The sequence below is a fragment of the Octopus bimaculoides genome, chromosome 6 (genome assembly GCF_001194135.2).
Source record: "Octopus bimaculoides isolate UCB-OBI-ISO-001 chromosome 6, ASM119413v2, whole genome shotgun sequence".
NCBI classification, from domain to species: domain Eukaryota; kingdom Metazoa; phylum Mollusca; class Cephalopoda; order Octopoda; family Octopodidae; genus Octopus; species Octopus bimaculoides.
Window position 1 is genome coordinate 59,720,891 of NC_068986.1, and position 7,782 is coordinate 59,728,672.

A 7,782-nucleotide genomic window follows, 5' to 3' on the forward strand; every position below is an offset into this window, starting at 1 on the left:
TAGGGGATATTTCTAGCAGGTCGAGTGAGCCTGTAGAAACTCTCTTGTTGGTTCTTTCCTATTTTTGTTGTCCCTAGAGGTATGACAGACAATCCTGAATGGTATCTAAAGTGAGAACAGAATGGTGAAGCAAAGTATTGCCATATAATCAGGCTACTCTTCTAAACAATATGTTGATTGTGGGTCAATATGAAAGTCTCATATTGACTAATAATATTTGCTCCTCTACAAGAAATAGCAACCAAATCTCTCTCAAATCTAACTCTACCATCTTTAAAAAGAAAATAAAAAAGAAAAAAAGGAAAGGACCTATTGAATAATGTAGTCTGAGAATATATTTAATCACAGATCTGTCCAAGTAGGGTTGATCTAGGGTTAATCAATAACAATAATCACTGATAGTAAAAAATAAAGACAAATACCTGCTCGGAATCAAACCACAATTGCTGACAGTAAACATCATTTGTATCTTTATGCTGATATCCAGTTAGTGCATTTAAAATACTTGCCTAGTCAACAATATAGCCATGATTCAATTCTCATTGTTATTTGTCTTTTTAAAATAGTATTTACAAAGATGTGTATGTGTGAGCACGCTAACATATATGTGGATATGAGAAATGATGTTGTGTATAAATATTGAAGTACTTGATAAACATGTGTGTAAAGTGTGTAGAGACCATTGTGCATATGTGTGCAAATTAACTATGTGCTTAAACCAATAGTTACATACAAATGCAAACACACACAGAAAACATAAAGGAATAAAAATAAACGATGAAAAATATATATATATATACATATGGAATATTGGTTTCAAATTTTGGCACAAGGCCAGCAATTTTGAGGAGGGGCTAAGTCAAAATACATCGATCCCAGTACTCAACTAGTATTCATTTTATTGACCCTCAAAGGGTTACAGGCAAAGTTGACCTCAACAGAATTTGAATCCAGAAAGTAAAGATGGATGAAATGTCACTAAGCATTTTGCCTAGCGTGATAATGATTCTGCCAGCTCACTGCCTTCTACATGTAGAATATCAAAAACTAGTGAAAACAGCATCTTTCATGGATAAGTCACCATGTTATAAAACAGAATTCAAAGAGATTGGTGGAGGTCTGCATCCTTACTCACAATGACAACTTAAAAGGTCAATAGAAAGATGACATAGCCCTAAGAAATCACTCCATTTTGTATCATTTTCTTTGCCTGGAGTGTACTGCCTCCATATAACAGAGATAAAGGTAATGATGCAGAGAAAAAGGATGTATATTAAAATATAATTGCACATGATTAGAGCCAGGATTTTAAGTGAGAGATCCACTATTAGCCATTTAATTTGTGAAAATCACAAAATCAAAAATAGATAATAATAACATTTGCGTAGGGATGATAAATGTGTGTGTGCATGTGTGTGTATAATATGTATAACAGATTGTAATAATGTGAATTCTCGTCCACTTGTATGTTGTTGTCAGCACTGTAATATTCTTGTCGCCAAGGATGTATATTAATATATAATTGCACATGGGTAGAGCCAGGATTTTAAGTGAGAGATCCACTATTAGCCATTTAATTTGTGAAAATCACAAAATCAAAAATAGATAATAATAACATTTGCATAGGGATGATAAATGTGTGTGTGCATGTGTGTGTATAATATGTATAACAGATTGTAATAATGTGAATTCTCGTCCACTTGTATGTTGTTGTCAGCACTGTAATATTCTTGTCACCACTATTATGTTGTGGCAGTATTCTGCGTCTTATTATCTTTGACTCCAACTGAGAACTCCCACAACAACTCTACTACTACTGACTTTATAGTGGCCCTCATACCACTGTCCTGTGGGAAAAAGTGTACCATTTTTACTACAACATCTCCCCTTTTAGTTTTCTTTTTCCTTGGGAAGCAAGTAATTTTATTTTACTTTATTTACCCCTCTTCTTTTTTTAGCATTTTTTTCCCAACTTAATATTTTTTCTTTTTGGTGTCTATTTGTAGGAACTCTGTGTTCTTCCTTTTTCTTCCACTTGTACATGTGGGTTCAACCACTTGTAACAGTGTTGATACCTGGAATGTGTCATACAGTCATTCCATAGGTTCTTCCAATCTGTCTGGTTCATTTTCTATGAATCTCATTGTCAATTGGTTTCTGTGTCTTTTTTCAATACTTTTTCTGCTTTTAATTCCATACATCATTTTTCCTTCATCACAGTATTGTTTTCCATTTTTATACAATCTCATGAACATCATAACACCAATTTTGAAAAATTTTGGATTGTCTTCTCTGGTACTTTTCTTTCCTCACCAGGTAACAGTTTACCAAAAACTGATTTCACCTTCCTTGTAAACATCAGTTCAGCTGGTGAGATTCCTGCTGGTGTATTGGAGTTCAGTGTCACCCTGTGTACTCTTAGAAATTGTGGAAGAGTGACTTTGTCTGTGGCTTTCTTATTTGCTTTTCTCAAAGCACTTTTAAAAGTGACCACAAAACACTCTGCTTGTCCATTTGATCTGGGATGGTAAGGCACTATCATTTTATGTTCTTGAAAAGTTACATTACAAATACATTTGCCGATGAAATATAATTTCTTTCCTGCAACACCATATATTACTTTATCTGATTTAAATAATTATGATATACTGAGTTGCCACGATGTTTCTTCATTTATGATAGTGATGTCACTACCTGTGTCTAATTGCATTTTGACACTAGTGGTTTCAATTCTCACTTTGATGAATTTTCTGTTTGTTGTACAAACTTTTTCTCTGATGACAAACTATTTATTTTTTTCTCATTTGGTCCAATTTTTTACCATCTTAGTTTTGCAGGGCGATTTAATGTGTCCTATGTTCCCACAATGAAAATACTTTGTTTTTTTGAACAGACACTCTTTTCTCAGGTGCCTATCACCACCATATGTCATACATGGGTTTATCTCCTAATATATATCATTTTTTGTGAAACACTTTATCTGTCTTCCAACTGGTTTTATCTGTAAACAATCTCTGCGTTGGATTTCTTCTGTGTCATGCCTTACTTTTAATATCCCATCACACTTTTCTGACAGTTTTGCAAGAATTTTTGTTTTGACTTCTGTGTCCTTTTTAGCAGTAAGTCCCTGAGCAAAATCAGGCATTTGAATGAGTCTGGAGTTAGTTTATCCAGTTTAAATCTCTCACACTCTCTGTTCACTCTACCTGCATATGTGGTAAAGTCTTCATCATCGCTTTTCTCCATGTTCAAACACTTCCAACATGTGTTGACCAACAATGTTTTTCACTAAACATCCGACATAAAATGTCAATTGTGTCTATGAAATTTATTTCAGAAACTTTTTTAGGCAATATAAAGTTACAGGGTTTCTCATGCTCTATCATCACCAGTTTTCTCAGAATTTGATACATTTTCATTTCACCCATCCAGTCTTGGCATTCTTTTTTGAAAATTTGTTAAAATCTTTGGTAATATGCCTTGAAAGCGATTCCTTCTTTCAGATTGTTTAAATTCATTTATTGAATTTGCTGCATGGTCTGGTGAAGATGTATTTTCCAATTTTGTTACCAACTTCGTTAGTAGTAACATTTGTTGCTCTAACATTTGTTATTGTTCTTGTTCTTTGAGTTGCTGTTGTTGCTGTCTTTGCAACTCAACTAAACCTTCTAACAAGTTTTCCATAATTTTATAGATTTTTCATAAAATATATACAACAAAAATGCTTGTTATTCCTCTGTTCTGTTGAGTTTTTAATTTCTACATGTGAAAATTTTTCAACATCGTCCACATGAATTGTTCATTTTCTTGTGAAAAGAAAAATTTTTTCAATGTTGTCCACATGAATTGTTTATATCCTCACCACCACTGTTATAATGTGGATCCTCATCTACTTGTATGTTGTTGTTGGCACTGTAATATTCTTGTCGCCACTATTATGTTGTGGTGGTATTCCGCATCTTATTATTTTTGACTTGTCTATTGTGCTAGCGCTGATAGCTCTGCAAGACGACGACTTTGAAACGTCTACCCTGATGGTAACTCAAACTTGTATATATCACATAACTGATACTGACTCCAACTGAGAACTCCTACAATGACTCTACGACTACTGACTTTATAGTGGCCCTCAGACCACTTTGTCATGTGGGAAGGAGTGTACCATTTTCACTACAACACAGATAAAGAACTTCTGAATTTAATGTAATCTATGACTGCATCTCCAACCCAAAAGATTGTGTTGGAATAAGAACTGAGAGGAAGCTCCTTTCACTCCTAAATTTGAAACAAAACCTGAAAAATGATGATGTAACCGATCAATAACTTTCTCTGTCTTTCATCTTTCTTATCTCATTGATTCCCTAGAAAGGAGTGAGAGGTGATTGGATTGAAGTCTCACTCAAATAAGTTGTCATGGGAATTATTGATGTTTTTTTCCCTTTGGTGAAGCACCGTGTTTATTCTATTTTATGGAGTATTTCAGTGTCTTAATTCATAAGTGCTTCTAATTCTGTTCTCCACCTCTTTTCATACAAGTGAAATTGCTTGAAGGCTAAACAAGATCACTCACAAAGAAGTTGGTGAAAATCATTCTTCAAAACAGTCTTTCATCAAACAGTTAAGGTGTAAAATTTTTGAAGGACAATATAAGCACATTAATTTAGTGCAGCTATATTTTGAATTTTCTTCTTTCTCTTCACAAGCTGTCATGCAACTGGATAGTTGTATAAATTAGAACATTATCAATTCAATGTTATTTGATTTTAGTTTGGTAATGCATATGACTATCACAAGAGAACAATGGTTAAATATATTGCATTTTTTTATGCACCTCAGCCATTTTGAGTTCAATTCAGACAGTAGTTGATTTTGACTTTGTTTATTTCAAGGATGGAGTTTGATAAATTATGTACCATTACTATACTCTGATCAATGTACTCTGATATATTTCTCTACTTCAACTATTGTCCTTGTCTTTAAAACAAAGATTTGATTTTTAGCAAGGAAATTATTATTTAGAGCAAGATTAGCTTTGATCAAACAGATCTTGAAAGAAAAGCAGTTCAGCTATAAGCATCACATCTCTTTCCAGGTATCATACATCTAGGATTACATTATGCAAAGTGATCTTCCTTTTTTTTTTTAGGGTACAAGGATGTTAATTAGGGAGGTTGCTTTTTCTAGAAAGTCAAGTAACTATGTAGAGGTTCCCTCCCTCAGTGGCTCATTGTAAAGAAAAGTCATAGTCTTTAATATCCTTTGTTTGCATATTATTAATTATGCAATGGCCTGAATTACTGGTGAGCTCATAAGTTTTGGAAATGGGCAAGAAAATCTTGAAGGAAAATGGCTGGTTAAGAAGTTTGCTTCCAAACCACCTGGTTTGGGATTCAGTCCCAGTGCATAGTCCTTTGGGCAAGCATCTTCTGTTATACTTTTGACCAATGAAAGCCTTGTGCAAGAATTTGGCAAATGGAAACTGAAAGAAGTTTAATAAATTAAGAAATGCATGCATGTATATATGTATGTATGTATGTATGTATGTATGTATGTATGTATGTATGTATGTATGTATGTATGTATGTATGTAGGTATGTATGTATGTGCACACACACACATACACATAAACATTAATTACTAGTGATGGAAGTAGTATTAATACCAAAATATAATCTTTATATCCAACTTAACATGGATGTCTTGTTAGAACACTGAATACTGCGTTATTAGCCTTGAGAAATCCTCTCTTATAGGTGTTTGGTGCATAAAAACACACACATAAATTATAGCAGATGAGAATTATCTGTCATGGGCACTGGAATTCCCATATCACATGATTATCAGTGCGATATATAGAATATCAGCATGGATGTTGCAAACAGACAGCAGGTTTATTAAAAATTGATTATTAGTGATGGAAGCAGTATTAGTACCAAAAGGTAATCTTTATATCCAACTTAACATGAATGTTTTATTAGAACATTATTAGCTTGCTGGATGTTTGCAACTTCAGTGTCTAAATAGATGTTGATATTCTATATATAGCACTGAGATTTGCCTGGCATGCTGTGACCAGGTGCTTCATACTGATAATTTTCAGTAGATAATCATGTGATAAGGGAATTCCAGTGCTCATGACAGACAATATATATGATGATGATCATCATCATCATCATCATTATCATCATCATTTAACATCTGTTGTCCATGTTGGTATGGGCTGAAAGATTTAACCAGAACTGGCAAGCAGTGGAGCTGCACCAGACTCCAGTCTGATTTGGCATGGTTTCTATGGCTGCATGCCCTTGCCAACCACTTTACAGAGTGTGCTGGGTGCTTTTATGTGACACTTCACAGGCGCTTTTACATGGTGCTACATGGGCTCATTTACATGGTTCCACACAGGTGCTTTTACATGGCACCACGAGTGCTTTACGCCACCAGAGGGACCAATCTTAACACTTCTGCTGCAGTGTATGGGTCATCTTGTGTACAGCAAGGTGTCAGACATTTCCACATCATCATCTAATGCTTGTTTTCCATGCTGGCATGGGTTGGACGGTTTGAACAGAGCTGCAGTGGGCTCCAGTCTGATTTGGCATGGTTTCTAATGCTGGATGCCCTCCCTAATGCCACCCATTTTACAGAGTGTGCTTGTTACTTTAATGTGGCACTGCACAAGACATGTGCACTTATGTGTGTGTGTGTGTGTGTGTGTGTGTGTGTGTGTGTATGTGTGCATGTGTGTGTGTGTGTTTTTGCATTGATGTTACACAGTTGTAAATAAGAATCACCATCATACAAGCAGAGTTCATCATTTCCAATCTTCTGTGAGAGCAAGTCTGGCCATGGGAAAATATCTTGTTTGGAAACAGGTGAAGGTTGATGACAGGAAGGGCATCTGGCCAAAGAAAATCTGCCTCAATGAATTTTGTCTGACCCTAATAATGATGAGGATGATAAAGATGACTGAGAGTGTAAAACATTAGATTAAATTCATAACACTGCTTACTGGTAGTCCTCTTGATAGGATTGATTTTGATTTTTGTTTTTGTTCACTGTTGGTTTGATAAAACAATTACTCGTAAATTTTACTGGATTTGACAAAATCAGTAAACTGCACAATAACTCATCATTTCAACAATGATATTTAATAAAACTGTGCTAATGACTAAAATAATAGAGAACTAAGCCAGATGCATTACTATACTGAGTTAAATACCTACTCTAAACAGAAATGCAACTGGGGTCAACTTGACTTATGTCCTCCTATGGTGGACATAAGTACTGATTTCCCTCAAATGACCATTTCACTTATCTAATGAGTCCCGGGGAAACAAAAAAGCAAACAAACTGAGTCAAACAATTAGAAAGTAGAAAAATAGGGATATAAGATGTGGTTTTATGCACAGTGTAAATGTAATACACAAGAGCAGTAGCACCCAAATGGTGTGACACAACATTTAGCCATATCAATAGATGCAGCTAGGTGTTTTGTGAAAATGATAAATCGAATTAACAAATGTGAAAAATGCAAACTGAAATTTTATATACTAAAGGTGTGGCCAAGTGAAAATAAACTTTACTTCTTAACCAATTGGTAGTCTTGAGTTCTCTCTCACTGAATGGCATCTTCAGTAAATATCTTCTATAATATCTTCAGGCCAACCAATGGCTTATGAATGGAATTGGTAGACAGAAATTATATGGAAGCTAATCGTATATATATATATATATATATATATATATATATATATATATATATATATATATATATATATA

General features: G+C 34.3%; 1 protein-coding gene across 3 annotated transcripts in view; it reads right to left on the bottom strand.

The window, feature by feature from the left end:
* LOC106870865 (uncharacterized) overlaps positions 1-7,782 on the bottom strand; it is an 823,882-nt gene that overhangs the window by 200,184 nt on the left and 615,916 nt on the right. The window lies entirely within an intron of this gene.